General features: G+C 41.0%; 1 protein-coding gene across 1 annotated transcript in view; it reads right to left on the bottom strand.

Annotated features, from left to right (window-relative positions):
- Positions 1-15945, bottom strand: part of wwox (WW domain containing oxidoreductase) — a 180870-nt gene that overhangs the window by 1745 nt on the left and 163180 nt on the right. The window lies entirely within an intron of this gene.

The following is a 15945-nucleotide window of genomic DNA, read 5'->3' on the forward strand; positions in this document are numbered from 1 at the left end:
AGTGGACTACGGTTCTGTCCAGAGAGGTCTTGTCCTCAACCACTCCGAGGACAGACTGAGAGGACAGGGACACAAGAGACAAGAGCTGTTCCCCATCGGCACAGCTGCTACTGTACATATATTTATATAACAGTATATTTATTTATTTGTCTACTGAACTATAATGGGACCATGTCAAAGCAGAGAGCAGGACACCAGCGTTGGTCTGGAAGGGAATCACCAGGACAACCACAGCTTTTCAATGTGTCTATAATAATGTGTATATTTTGTGTTTAAGGGTTGTCCAAGTGTGTTAAGGAAAATCTGTTCACAGCGTATGTAAAAAGTAAGAAACACATTTAAACAGGCTACATGACTTTCTAAAATATTTCATTATGATTAAGCAAAACACATTTCATTTGACATATGTGTCCTTTATGGTGTATAATCTAGGGCTGCACAATATTTTGTTATATTATCAATAAGAAAATAAATATATGGCTATGTTCTTTATCAGACAGAAAACTATGATTTTTTACTGAGGTGATGTCAAGTTTGTAATTTATAGTGCACCTTTAAACTGTATTGTGTCTTTATTTTATTTTTAATGATCTCTCCAAATTGGCAGAATGTCATAGTGTCATTGATTGATTGATTTTATAGTCATATGGTGCTTTTCTGTAGCCCTATGTAATAAACTAGGTTAATCATTGATATGACAGTATTTAATATATTTTGTGATACAAGAAGCTGATAAAATTTAAGTAAAAAATGTAATTTGGAAAAAAAAAAAATCTTCACAACTAAATCAAAATCAAAATATAAATCAATTAAATAAACAGCAAAAACCATCTATTTACATTTTTCAGTTAATATAAAAAAGTAATACAAGTGTCAGATGAAAAGGTGATATATAAATATATAAATATATAAACTGAAGAAAATGAGATATTGTGCAGCCCTAGTACTCATCATTTGCACTGGTGTCCTTGGCCTCCTGTGACTTGAAACACATTACTTCTCATAGTTGTGTTTTGCTTAATGGGCATATTTCGATCAAACATGGAAATGAAGACATGTTAAATAGCTTACGCTTAAATTACATTGAAAAATGTGTTTCTAACTTGTAAAGCTCAACCCGTGTAATTAACAGGATAATACCACTCAACACGTCCAGACCTACTCACACTCATTCTCAATAAGTCATTACATATTTAACTCTTCACCGGTGTAAAATCCACTCCTTCAACAGTAGAAATGACTCCGTTTGCTGTCATCTCACTTGGACATAACCTGCTCCGTTCTACACGGCCGCCCTGTCACTTTGTAATTAGCCTGGATGTTCTCAGAGAAGAGAGGGAGAGTTTAAAGAGCAGCAAAATAAACATGTCATAGAGAATTACACACATAACCAGCTCGCTCAGACACGGAGCTTTCAAGTGCTCAAAGCTCCTGCCATAGCTTCCCTTACAATCTGCTATAGAGGGGCTCAATAGAAGAGACCAGAGCAGAATTATTTTGTCTGAATTTTGCAGTTCAAATTTGTCCAAATATTAAATTGGATTTGTTATATATTTCAAATATCAAGAATCAATTTACAGAGGATTTTTTAACATTTGACAGAAGATTGAAAAATTACTGGTGCAAAACAAAAATCAACTTCATAGAGGTTTAAATGACAGGGTCTCCAGACCAATTTCAGGATTATATAGCAATTTTCTAAATCTAAATTGCATTCACAGTGCAAAAAAAAAAAAAAAAAAGTCCTGTTATTGTAACTGTGTAACTAAATACGTTATTCACATGCATTTCAGAATATGTTTGGCGAGTGCATAATTGCAGGATTTAAGACCCCACTGAGGTGGGATATTTAGTTTTCTGCAATAACAAATTATATTGGCTGAATAATTGCAGCTTTTGCATTTTACTAATTGCAACCGTTTCCAATTCTGATCGAGATTTCAATTACTCAGAGAGTATTCAGAGAGAGAAGCAAGGATAGGGTTAGATACATTGATCTAACTGGCACGCACATAGTCAGTCGCCAACATATATGCATAACGAACCACATGTAACGCCAACTGAACAGCTTCCTGGAGCAGATGTGAAACAAAATGCACAAGAAATGCAAATGTGGAGATTTGTAGAAATGTTTCCGAGTTAAGTTGTGCCAGTAGTCCTCTCGCGCGCTGTATGGCTAGTGTAGCAGAGGCAGATTGAGCGTGTTTGAAGTCGCGTCATGATGAGAGGGAGGCTAGCTAACAGCCACATGAAACGCCCATGTCCCTGCCTGTCTCTCACCTGCCCCTCTGCCGATAAGTCCATGTCAAAGCTCTATCAAAGACCACCAAATGCCAGCCCAGTGTCTCCGGCTCTGAGCTTCACAGGCAGGCGAGCTCCAGTCATCTCGCCCTGCGCACAGGCCATCTTGATTTAGCTCTGCTCAAATGTTGGACCCTCTGAAGATTTCTGACTCTGCGGTGCCCCCTTGAACTGGGCTGACTTTCACAGCGGTTTGTTAGCGGCTGGTGCGGTTCAAATGAGCCGGGAATACTTTCAACGTGTAATCCAGATGCATGGACTGAGATCAGTTTGTGTGTTTCATATTAGTTTGAATTTAGCTACTCTGATGGAAATTCAAGTGAACGCCATAAGAAATCCCAACAGCGGTTTAAAGGTGCACTGTGGAACTTTTCTGGTGTAGGGCCTTGCTTGTCTCCTTGGGGATGTTTTCTTTGCCTGGAATGTTCCACTGTATGACATTAAACATATCTACCTTGTATTTGTTTATTATGCTTTTTTACTTTAAGTGGGCTCCACTCTCCACAGATCTAACCCATAGCTTGGTTTCCATGGAGATAAGAATAGATGAGATTTATGTCAGAGTGCGGAACATTCAGACAAGACAAGCATGCGACTTACCCTCACCAGAAAGGTTACATTGTGCACAACTATAGTTAAAATATCAGATTTATTTATTTACTTAAATTTTTTTTTTGCACTGGATGCCCTTCCCAATCAGCGCCAATATAATGCAGGACAATGTGGGACAATGCAACAACAGTATGCACTTAAATGAGGTTCCAACCACAAACGTCAAGTCTTTCTGTAGAAATTTGTTGGAGATGAAGTTAAAAATGACATGTTACACAGTTTTTTATTGACTATTCAAATTTTAACCATTAATCTTGTACTAATAATTTTCCCAGACTAATTACAGTGGCTCATCAGCTTGTATGGGAAGCTTAAATGAAAAAGAAGTCTGAATGAGATGGAATATTTAGGAGAAATTCAGAGCAATATCAAGTGATGGAACATAAAACAGGCTAATTATTTGATGCACACCACAGCCACATATCCATAGGTGCATGAGCATGTGTCCACATACACAACACCGAAGACAATCTGACCAAAACGTACATGACCAAGTGTACAGAAAGACTTCCAAATGTGCAAATATAGGCCTACAGTCTGTAATATAACAACATGGTGAATTTTGTTGTGTGTCTTCTGAAACTTGTGACTCATGACATGTTGTACATATATGCTAATGCTAGCTAACATCTGTGGTGTTTCGGACAGAGGTGTTTGGAACTGTTCACCCGAGCCATGCATATATGATAAGCAATGATAGTATAGTATGCATATGATAAGCAATGGCAATACAAATACAAAGGTCAACTTGGACTCGTGTTTTCAAAATTCAAAAAGCACTGCAGAAAATATCAGTTTAAATATGCCTTGAATTCAGAATATTTATCTTCACACAGTATTTTTTTCTATGGGGTGCTAAAATAACTACACTACAATAACAATGTAACGCCGTATAACTATAGATATAACAGGGCATGACACATTTTAAAGGAACCTTACATTGGGCAAAGTATTTTGAGTTTATTTCAATATTTCTTTCTTCTCAAAGCACAAGTTACAGTACAGTACAGTACAGTTACAGTTATTTATTAGGACAATAACATTAAAAGATAAAACATCTTAAACCATTGTTGGATTATTTTGCCAAAAAGAAATTTATTATTTTTACAGTGAATCATCTAAAAACAAGTAAAAATGTGTCTTCTCATCAACTACACAACATAAGATAAACATTCTGAATTAAACCCCAACTAATACATTTTTTTTTTGCAGTGTGTTTTAGCAATATGGCAAACCAAAGGAATAATTATGAGTTATGGGTCTAATGAGAATAATGAGTCTAATATGGCAGCACACCTCTAGTTTCTTCCTAGATATTTTGCAATAAGTAACAACCCCCGTCTTCCTATTCAGACACCTGAAGGACCTCATGGACTCTCGACAGAATGGTCATTGTACAGAACTGCGCAATAATCTGTTGTTTAAAAAGCGTATCAAAAGCAAAAAGGGTTAAAGATGTGACGTGTTCTTTTGCTGTGTTCTGTTTAGTGTCTTCATCAGCTATAGGTTTTCTGACCCTGTGCATGTGACCCCCAAACATGTGTAACATTCACCTTTGACCCGGTTGTAAATAAACCCACTGTAGAGCTGCTGTTTTTGGCCCATCCCTGTATATAAGCATTGTAAATATGAAAACACCTATGCATGCAAAAAAACAAAATAGCAATTCTTTCAGGTACTTTTATAACCTCAAGTTCTCATATGGCATGCACTTCAAAATAATCCTATAAAAAGTAGAAAAAAAGGAAAACTAAAAATGACTTGATGCTATCGTCAGGCAATCCCCTCTCTTGGACAGTGTTGTGGAGTGGTCCTGTTGTCCTTCCTGTGGGTGGTTCTCCTTTTGCCTGTCCGTGTTTCTGCGCACCATCCGTGTCAGTGTGCTCAGTTTGTGCAGCTCCAGTGAGGGCTGAGGCATGGAGGCCACACGCCTGCCGTACTGCTGTGCAAGAGCTTTGTGCTCATGACGTTTTCTGTCATTTTGGGTTTGTGTGGCTCAATTCTGTCTTCAGAAGCCATCAGAGAGAAGGTTTAGGAACATTGGTCACTCTTTGGCATTTAAACAGAAAATGTTAAGGTATATTTTAATTAATATTACAAGTCTCGTACTTACAATAGTGTAAATGTCCAGAATACATAATTGGAAAATCAGTATTTTTGTTGCTGCTCAACCAGAACATATCACCCAGTATTTCTTGTTTCTTGTAATTGTAACTCTAAACACCTGACCTTGGATTCACATAGTGACCATGCAGTTGTGCCTCAGCCCTCTGTCCAGTCGTGGATCCTCACAGTGGGACTCCAAAGGGTTTGTAATTCTGTTTCAGGAATGTTTTTATTTCCACCTGTGATGTTTCAAATAGATGGAGGTGTCTGATTTTTAATCTGTGATGAAGATATTTTACATTTAATAAATAAGCAGTGAAACACATGCCTTATGTCTCAGTGTGTTGTGGAGCCTCTGGGGCTGACAGCTCAGCTGAGCGTGCCTGGCCCAGCTGTACAGGGAATCCTGGGTAACGCGGTCCCCTCACAGATAAACAAGCTGTCCCTCTATTCAGCCTGACCAGTGGACCAGGAGCACAGGAGATTAGCTCCTCAAACACTCAGCACACAGCTCACAGAGCAGTGACACCCACATCATGGTTCAAGTAACCTCTGTCACCCTGCACCAGGCACCCTCAGGTCACACAAATACACACCGACTAGTACTTCTGAAGTACACATACTGATTACTGAGTTACACACTATATACAGAGGTAACACTAAATACAGAGGTAACACTGCATCCTCAGGTCACACCCAAATACACGCACACTAGTACTTCTAAGTTACACACTAAACATTAGGGTAACACTGCAGGACACATACTGACTAGTACTTCTGTGGTACACACTACATATAAAGGTAACACAATACCCTCAGTTTACACACAAAAAACACACAGCAACTAGTACTTCTGAATACACATTAAACACAGAGGTAGCACTGCAGTACACACACTAAACACTGTGATAACAGCACAATACACACTGTGACTACTGAACTACACACTATTACAACTAAATAATAGAGGTAATACACAAATCCTCAACATTATGGCAGCAACTTTATGATCTGATACCAGCGATACTTACAACAGACAAACAGAGGTTAGAATTACCCATGTTTTAGGTAACTCCCATCTACAATATATTGAGCTCCCAGTGTACTGGTCATGTAAACTGCACTAAAGTCTCCATTAGCCAGAGAGCTGATGGCTAATACTGACCCAGAGATGCGCTGGTCCCCGGAGGAGCGTTAAGAACAAGATGAACGCACTTCCTCCACTTCTCCATCTCTCCATTACGTCATCCATGTCATTTTAAATCTGGGTCTCTCTACTCTACCTTTTCTTCTTCATCTTTGTCCTGTGATGGCCCCGTGTCCCTGAAGAGCCATCACTCAGCACAGGAGCAGGTCCAGATGCAGTGAGGCCTTATGGGACATGGTCATAATAAAAGTCTTGAAGGTAAGTGAATTGAAGCTTGATGTGAATACAATGTTTATTTGTGTAAAGGCAGCACAACAGATTGCAAATTCAGCAGTGTCCGTCACGACTGGATATTTCAGATTTCAGTTGTCAAAACAGAAACTTAAAGGTGCACAGTGAATCTTTCCAAGTGGAGGGTCTGCCACCGTGTAGATGCTGCTGCTTTGCCTGGAATTTTTCACGGTATTTCTATTGAGACAAGCGCCATGCAGGTTTACGTTTCCAATTTGTGGAGATGTGGGCCCACTTACAAGAGTACATGTTTTTCAAGGAATTGTTTTATTGTAAAAACAAACACACACACAAAAACACTGATAATTACTACCCTCACAATTAAATAATAAGCCAGTTTAATGCCATTCTGTGGTACATTCCAGGGAAAGCAATCTCCCTAGCATATCTCCATGGAAACAACCACTGGCTGGAAAAGTGTCATAGTGCACCTTTAAGTAAAGATTCAGGATGGGGTTGACAAAGAGATATGTGGATTATCTGTATTTTTACTTGAAGTCTCTGCAAGTTAACCTATGATGCTTTATTTGAGGTATTTTATTTTGTTATATACTATAACATATGATTGTGATTTTACATTTTAGCTATATTGATCTACAATGACTTAACAATATAACCATAAAAACAGGTCCATTGACTTCCTGTTCAAAACAACAGAATTGATTCCCTGCTGCTGGCTCCACCTCTTCTTAGTGGCATTTCACCAACAAGAGAATTCATTTCATTGACAGTGTTGTTGAAAAATGACAGCCCAACATTTATGAACATCTGTGTTCTTCATTTAAGAATCTTAAGTAAGGAAAGGGGGGTAGGTAAAAAATTATAAGTTTACTCAAACATACACTAATCAATCAAAATAAATAAACTGTTATATCATGATTAAAGCTTGTAAACTGTCTTTTGCTAATTTTTCCTTTGAAGGTGCAGTATAACTTCTATGGATATGTCATTGGATATGGCTGTACCGTGAAACATTTCAGACAAAGCAATAACATCTCCATGGAGAAAAGCAGATGGCAGACATTCAAGAGTACTGAAACCAAACTTACAATACTTACTATACAAACTTAAGAAGTGCTTAATACAAATATCCCTATAGCTACTGCAATTTCCAAAACAGTCACTATCCCCACACCATGTTTTGTCTACAACCTTGCAGTCCTAATTTCTCCCTGCTCGCACAAAGCAAAGGAAGGCTGAAGTATGTAGGAGTGACAAGTCGACAGGACAAAGGCGTGTACAAATCCCCACTGTAGTCCCATGCATTTTTTTTTTCAAATTTCCCCCCTATTGTACAGATAAGATCACCCACATGTCACCCATCAACAGCCTATAGCCACGACGCCATTGTTCAAGGTGTTAATGCACACTCTGCCATACCTCCTCGCTGCATGTTCACCGAAACAATGGAAAGTAAGAAACGATTGCAAAGGACAGTGGGAGGAGGATGAGGAGAAGGAGAGGAGGGAGGGATGGCGAAATGGAGGAGGGGGGGAGGGAAAGGTATAGATGGAGAGCCAGGACACAAGGCATCCAAGGGGAAAACGACGCGGACTCGGAAGGACTTGCCCAGCCACTGTGAAACTATCTCATTTTGATCTTGCGAGAGGACTTCCGAAGTGATCCGCACAAGCTAATTATTTTCAGCTAATAAAAGCAACATATGCTAAGACAATAAAAGGCCTTATTGGACACCTATTCATTAAAGGGGGGCAGTAAAAGGACCCGGACACTGGCGGTGGGATTAGCTTTTAAAAGGGCTTTTCTGTGCCTGGAAATGGGCTTCCTTTAGCATAGTCCACCGTAAAAGATGTGAATTATACATGAAGAGGTCGCCGGCTTTATTGGGCGTCATCTGCATTTTTCCCATTTTACCTGCGCACTGGACGGTGGATCAAAGTTTGGAGGAGGGAAAAGAGAGAAAGAACAGAACTGAATATACTGGGGAAAATATATTTCTGAATGTCAAATTTTGAGTACTGAAGTGCACACGTGTGTATATGTCTGAGGTCAGTTGTACCATGTAACTTTTCTGATGAGAGTCCACCACCTGCTTGTCTCCACAGAGATGTGATACCTAATATAGCTTGCATTCATTCAGATTATTATGAGTGGGGGTGCCTCTACACAGATCTGGGGCCTCATGTATAAAGGATTGCATCGGAATTTTCCCAAGCAAGTGTGTACTCCTAGTGGCCACGAGAGGCGTGCACCACACGAATTCCTGATTTATAAAATCCTGTTTACACTCTCCACCATGCAGTCTCTGCTTTATAAATCCAGCTAGAATCTGCACACGTACCCACACCTACATGACGTAGGTGTGGGTATGTGGGTACGTGACGTAGGTGTGGAGAGGGCGTGACGCCCTCTTTACACCTCCACTTCACCATAAAAGGAGCATGCAAAGTGACTCATGAATGAGACTTACCCAAACATGAGCCGATAATCAGTGGGTTTGACTCAGACGTGGAGAACAGAGAGGGAAGGGAAGATGCTCCACGCAGCATCACCAGTCACATAAAAGGCTTTGTTACAAATAAACACACAACTGAAAGTGACTGCACCATCTCATCTCTAAATTTAAATTGCCAATAAAAGCCCACATAGAATGCCCAAACTCTGTTCACCTCTTTGAGTGTGTGGACTCGGGCCATTCTGGTGTAAAGACCAACGTAAAGTGTTGGATCTACAGAATGTTTAGTTTCAGTGCTACATTACACTAAAGCTGCACTTATGTGCTGCGTCTGAGGGAAGAGTGGAAGTCCGTTTGTTATTTCATCCTCTTTGTGTTGGGTCACAACCACAGACTGTGGCCTACAAAAGTCTCTGGCCAGGGCGCATACTGCGGGAGATCCAGGACTGCCCCAGGTACACGTGCTTGTGCATGAGAGTGCGTGGCTTCAAATGTATAATATTGTTGAGAATAATGACTAATGAATAGCCCTTCTCTGTGTTTTTGCTATTTGATTAAACATACAAATCTAGATGTAATTACTTTATATGATGTAGCGTATTTTCTGATTTGATTCTGATTTCCTGGATCAAACACATCCTCAAACTCTTTTCACTTCTGCTCCTCTCCACAAGTGTCGCTTTTTCCCATGTGTCTCATACTCAGTGGAGTGTGTATGTATGCCAAGGTCCCAGCTGGAGCAGAAATAAGCAAAGTGCTATGCTGACTTTAATATAAATAAATACATAAATACATGAATAAATTAAAAGGTAGAGTTAAATTTTAATAACAAAAAAAAAGCCATAACAAAATATTAAAATGGCTCCCATTCATGTTGCAAAAGATAAAATAAATATATTTGTGCATTCTAATGAGTTCAAGTAATACATTTATTTTATTTATTGCATCCACATTAGTATTGACAAAAGTAAAGCTTATTCTTCCTGGAGTTCAAGTGAAAGTAAATGATTAATGTAATACATTTGTTTCTCTTTTACTGCATCAATAATATTTAAAACAATTGCACTTTATAATTGAAATTTGACATTGTGTCATATCTGTTTAGTTCAATAGTAAAGATCTCATATATTTAGCCCATAAAGAGTCATACTTACTAGTCCTGCTTGTGCACTCACCAAATACTAAAATCAAGGTTTAAGCAGAGAAAGACTCAAACACAAAGTTACACATCGCTAACGACAACCATTCAGGCGCGGTAAGATACGGCGATAATTCACAAAAGTTGGTTAAGTTGGTACCACCTGGTGCACAGAGCGGTGACTAGCGTCTGACAGTTTGACACACTCGAGTCATTATTCCATATGGTCAATGTACTATAAGTGTCAGTGTTTCTATTATGAGCTGAGCCGTGCTGTCCGTGTGATGAGCTGGTGTAATAGGGCCACCTCCTCAGTGATGCTCCAGCTAATTGGTCTCCCGCGGCAACCTGACATATCCACGCACACACACACACACACAGACATGCGCGCACACACGGAGGAGAAAGAGTGAAGGTGTTCCAGCCCTGTACACTGTGCTAACACTGGTATAGCCGTGCACAGGCAGCCCGCCGAGCACATCGCCAAATTAACTCATTATCACACCGCGCACTCCCGGTGACGAATGACATCCACCGCACCTCACTGCACCGCACCACTAAAATACTGCGAAAAGAGCCTAAAAAGAGAAGGGAAGAGGAGAGGGTCTACTGTAAAACATACAAGCGGTGATAGTGTTACAAAACAGGACAGAAATGCAGCATGCCTGTTCAAGCAGCGACTGGGAGTTCTGAGACGGGGACAGCAACAAGAAATATAAACTAGAAAACTGTAAATTTAAGAGTAACAATTGTATGGTTAAAAGGTGAAGAAGTTTTAACCAATCATTCTCACTGGGAAGCAACACCATAGCTCCAAAAGCCCAATAAGAACTCAAACCTAACAATTCTTGAGTTTCTACTACACTGAAACCAAGAATATCAAGACTGTGCACACTTACAGAAAATAGATGTGTCATCAGTTGTCATGAGCTTTAAAACCTCTCAGCACATGGCATGTTTTGGAGTCTGTGTATGGACCAGATAAACATTGTTCTGTTACTAAATAATAGACTAGAATTCTAATGGAGTTGATTTACTTTTAGAACAGGACCCAGGACATGGAGACTTTTTGTAAGTGGCTTAAATGGACGATACCACAATGGTATCATCCATTTAAGCCACTGCTACGCTTCAGTTGTAAGGGCTATCATACCTGTGATGAAGCAAGCGAAGATGACAAGGACTTAGCTATATAAAATTGATATATTTTTTTTAGCCCTTGTCATATTTAAGAATAAGCTGTTATAAATCTTAATTTTTTCTGAAACGGATTACTTCTACATGGTCTAGAGTATTATTAGGAACAATCTCTCTCCTCACTGCTCTCAAAATGACTGTAACTTGTTTCTAAATTGAGCATGGAAGCAAAATCAATATAAATTTGGAGCATTTCTGGACACATTATTTCATATCCAAGTTTGTCCAATTCTCTTAAATTAACTGTAGACTTAGAGCATAGACCGATCACATGTGCATTGTCCCCAAATCCCAGAAAAACTGGAGGCAGATTAGCCTATTGTGCATGTTTTAGTCTGATGGAGCACCCACTCAGACATGGAGAGAGAATGCAAACTTCACACACAAATCCTCCACATGTCACGGAATCCAACCCACATCGTTCCTGGTGCACCTGCTTCAATCCATGTTGATTTCCCTTTATAATAGCTTCCCAAACCAGTGACACAGTTTGCAAAGAACTTCATATCACCTTCAAGAACGGGAGCACTCTTCACCTCGCTGTGACCTGAGCAGAACTGTTCCACTGCCAGGTAAAAGGTAAAAAGTAGTCCCTTCTCCTCATTCATCTACTCCTCGGAAACCCATTCTCCTCTGCCCCCCTCCCCCCGCCATACTGGAGGTCGACACGGGGATGTTCTGTTTTAAATAAGAAGGCAGAGCTGGCCCATTAAACTCTGATCGTAATGATATTAATTTGGCAGGAACGTTGTCATTTTCACAGGAGAGCAACTAAGCTAGAGCGCCATTACCACACACACACACACATACACACATGCTAGCCCTACACACCAGGACCACGTCACAGCAGAGCAGCTAGCGGTAACATTATGAGAGACTCGTCGGGACCGGCTAATGGCATAGATTAGTGTGCCCTTGGTCACGATGGCTACAATGGAGTGGAGGGAGCTTACATCAATGTCTTCCCCTCTTTCTCGCCCCCTTCCCAGCTCCCGACCTGCACTTTAGCGCGCACTAACGGCTCCACGCTCACTGTAGACTAACCCGGCAGACTGTGAGAGCAAAAGATTGTAGTAATCAAGGGATCATTTTAGCATTCAAGAGAGGAACGCCATTTTTCTGTGTATGGATTGTTGTTAATGAGTGGCTAATTAGCGCAGAGGGACTAACTAATCTATAGTGGAATAAAAGTGAGACTGGATAGGGGAGCTTAGGGTGTGGGGAGTTAGACAATGGGTTTCTATTGCACACCTGAGAGAAAAGAAAAGGTTACATTCTGAAAGCTTTTTGTCAGTCATTCCTGCATTCACCTATTGTCTTGAGCTTTGGGTCATAAAAGGTTTACTCCACAGTTTACTCTGCAGGATATGTCTGTGTTCCCTTTGAGATAGGGTAAGGAGCTCTGTCACTGGACTAGAGCCGCTGCTCCTCCACATTGTGAGAAGCCAGCAAGTGGATTGGGCAACCGTTTTGGATGCCATCAGAGCCTGGCTCAGGCTGAAGGGATTATAGGAATACCCCTGGATAGTCCCAGTGGAGCTGAAACACATATCCGAGCAGAGGTGGTCTGTGGTGCTTGGATTAGACTGCTGCTACACACGAGGGGCTTGTGTGGGGATTGCTCACGTATTGTTTTTAAACATTTTAAGGCCTGAGAACGAGGAGCGAAAGCAGTCACAATCATGTCTGATGTGTCTGCTGAGATCAGAACCCAGACTCAGACAGTCTCTGCAGGGGCAGAGGGTTTGAGCGTCTGTATTTACCTCTTTGTGTTGGTATTCTGATCCATGTGTGTGAGTGTGTACTGTCCCGGTGCACACCTGTACATGTGTGTTTGTGGGGCCCAGGCTGACCCCATCTCACACTCCTGACCGCTTCAATGCAGGCTGCATAAATTAGCACTGATGCTCCGCGATGTAATTATGCTGCTGTCAGGACAGCCCCTCCACTCAAATTCATTTTAATACAGTTGGTCTCCAAGGTTACCGCCCGGGGGTCACCTTCTGTGTCAGCGCCTATGGATCTCACCGTGAGCAGTCTGTGAGTCTGCTGTGAGGAGGCTCTGAACATACGCCCCACCTGACCACTGTGCAGAGACATACAGGCTGGAATACTGAGGGTTGAGAGAGAGCTTGGGATATTCTAATCCTATAGTTTTGTTAGAGAAATGTGTCGTCTTCTTCTGGCTCATCCTTCAAAGCCACTAGGCTGTGACATGTCAGGAGTTTCATAATCAGAGGTACTTAGCTTAGTTTATTGTCTGTGTATTTAAGTTGACAGGAGAGACCAAAGCACATGAAAGAATCCTTCGTAGACACTGGGAGAACATGCAAACTCCAACCCATCAAGAATATTCCAGGAAACACTCCCTGAACCAGCTAACCACGGCCACTATGCTGCCAACTGCAAGAACAAGCAACAAAGCTGTTCAAAGTGGAGAAGATACTTGGAGAGCTCTGAAAGCATGTTAGTGGGCCAGGGGGACACAAATGAGCAGCTATGGGGTGTAGAAGGGCAAAAACAAGGCTAGAGAATTAGTGGTGGTAGAGATTAAAATGTACAGTGTAAGATTAAAGAAGGGGACAGAGGTTGGAGGGACAAGGAGAGGCCGAGGGAGAGTCTCCGTGGGCAGATGGTGAGCTGTATTCTCATTTGTCCTGCTGCTAACACTCACCTCCAGGGCACGCAACACGCTACTCGCAATTAGCCGCTACCACCCAGAAAAAGAGGGAGGGGAGAGTCCATGGGCACTGCAAGAGTTTAGCACTACAAACTGTTAAATAACATCTGTACTGGCCAGTGATGTCATGTTAGATGTTTAAAATGGAGTCAAGACAACGCAGGCCTCAAAATGGCCACAATGGGCCAGTCACATTTATTACACTCTATAGAATATGCACTGAATGGAGATTTGAATATGTCATGCAAAATATTTATTTCCAAAAACCACTTCCTAAAGAAACAAAAATCTATCTACCAACTTTCAAACAACTGTCTGCCTAATTTGTATAGTATTGGGTTGGCCTAAAATAATGATTATGGTGAAGGTGTATGAAGTTTGAAAACACAGTGGAGGACTTCCTCTATTACCACATTACATCACGAGGAGGCACACAGTGTTTTCAGCTTGAGAGAAGGACTCAGCCTAAATATGCAGTATTTGTGTGTTAAACATGTGTATATGAAACAAAACACAACTCTGGGTGTTTTTGATGAGGAGACAACATCACAAAATAGTGTAATAAAGTTCAAACAAACACATTACTAAATGAACATTCCAGAGCAAACATTTTAAACCACAGTGTCCCAGCCCTCTCCCTGTGGTGGCCCATCTCACAATGCAGCCTCGCCGTGTGGCCGGGGTGACTTTGACTGCCGGGGTAATAGTTACGGCCACACGCTTTGTTAGCTGCAGGTAATTTATGGTTGAACTGGCCTGATAGTGCGATACGATCCAGCGCTCCGAGAGTCTTCACCCACAGCCCAAAGACACACAGGAGGACTCAGTGTGGAGAGGGGAGGGGGAAGATGCATCGGCCACTTGAACTGTTGCTATGAGCTGTTAGATTTTCAGCTGCGCGATGGAGAAAAATAATCAAGCCCAAATGACAAAACATAGTAGGGAATGAGTAATACAGGGGGAAGGAAAGAGTTGCCGAGCAGTTAAGTTCACAGCATCTCTCTCAGAATTAGATTGCATTAAGGAGTGACAGTCCATTCATCTGAGCCACACCAAGACCGAACATTTAGTTAATTGAATGATTAATAAATTCAGCTCAGTCACACTATTTCACTCCGTGGGCTTTGGATAAAAATGTCTGCCAAACGGAATACATCATATATCACGGCTTTGAAATTCCCCGCCTCGCATCGAGCAACTAGTGTGGCTGTGTGGAAGTGTACACACATGTGGTGTGGCTGTGAGAGACTAAAACCTGATCCTCTACATGTCATTAAAATGTATACATGTGTTACTTGGCTGAATCTCTGCAACAGTTAGTCAAAAGCAGGGTATGTGTATGGCCATTGAACTTGTAGACAACCTTTGACTCTTTCACTCTCCATGGGCAGTAAGGACAGCTACTACATGCTGGCCTGACAAATGATAACACTACAAATCGCTTGGTAGACTGGTATGACAATATTCCATGACCATAATATTAAGACCAAAGTCAGTAGTGTGTCTATGGACAAAATGACAGTATGCACTTGTCAGAGTGGGGATTAGACCAGGGTCTATGTAGTTTGGTAGGTAGTCAAAAGGCCCAGTATCTGAGACGTCACAGACCTGCATGAAGATTTCTGATTAGTTAGAATGCTGTTTGCAGGTCTGGATAGGTTTCCTTAAGTATGCAGCTTTCACTTAAAAACAAGAACAATATACTAATCCTCCAAGTAGACCTGACCATAAACCTGGCTTGAGACCTAGAGAAGTGGCTTTTTACTGTTTCTGACATATTTCACAAGTAGCACTGGAAACAAATGTCACCATAGATGACAATTTTTAGAATAGAGCAAAATGTAACCTGCATTTTTCCTAGGTCTAACTACCACACTCACAGAATCAAAATAAGCTATAACCACACTTTCTACCTGTTCCATAACAAGACACAGATTGATTAATTCAAATTCCACCCATGTTCTTTGGAGTTTCGTCATCCGGCCGCTGAAGTTAAGTTGCTGGATCATCATCAGAGCATCAGAAGTCCTTCAAACTACAGCATCATCTTAAACCAC

The sequence above is a fragment of the Boleophthalmus pectinirostris genome, unplaced genomic scaffold (assembly GCF_026225935.1).
Source record: "Boleophthalmus pectinirostris isolate CB_2022bp ecotype Guang Dong unplaced genomic scaffold, ASM2622593v1 HiC_scaffold_2, whole genome shotgun sequence".
Lineage (NCBI taxonomy): Eukaryota > Metazoa > Chordata > Actinopteri > Gobiiformes > Gobiidae > Boleophthalmus > Boleophthalmus pectinirostris.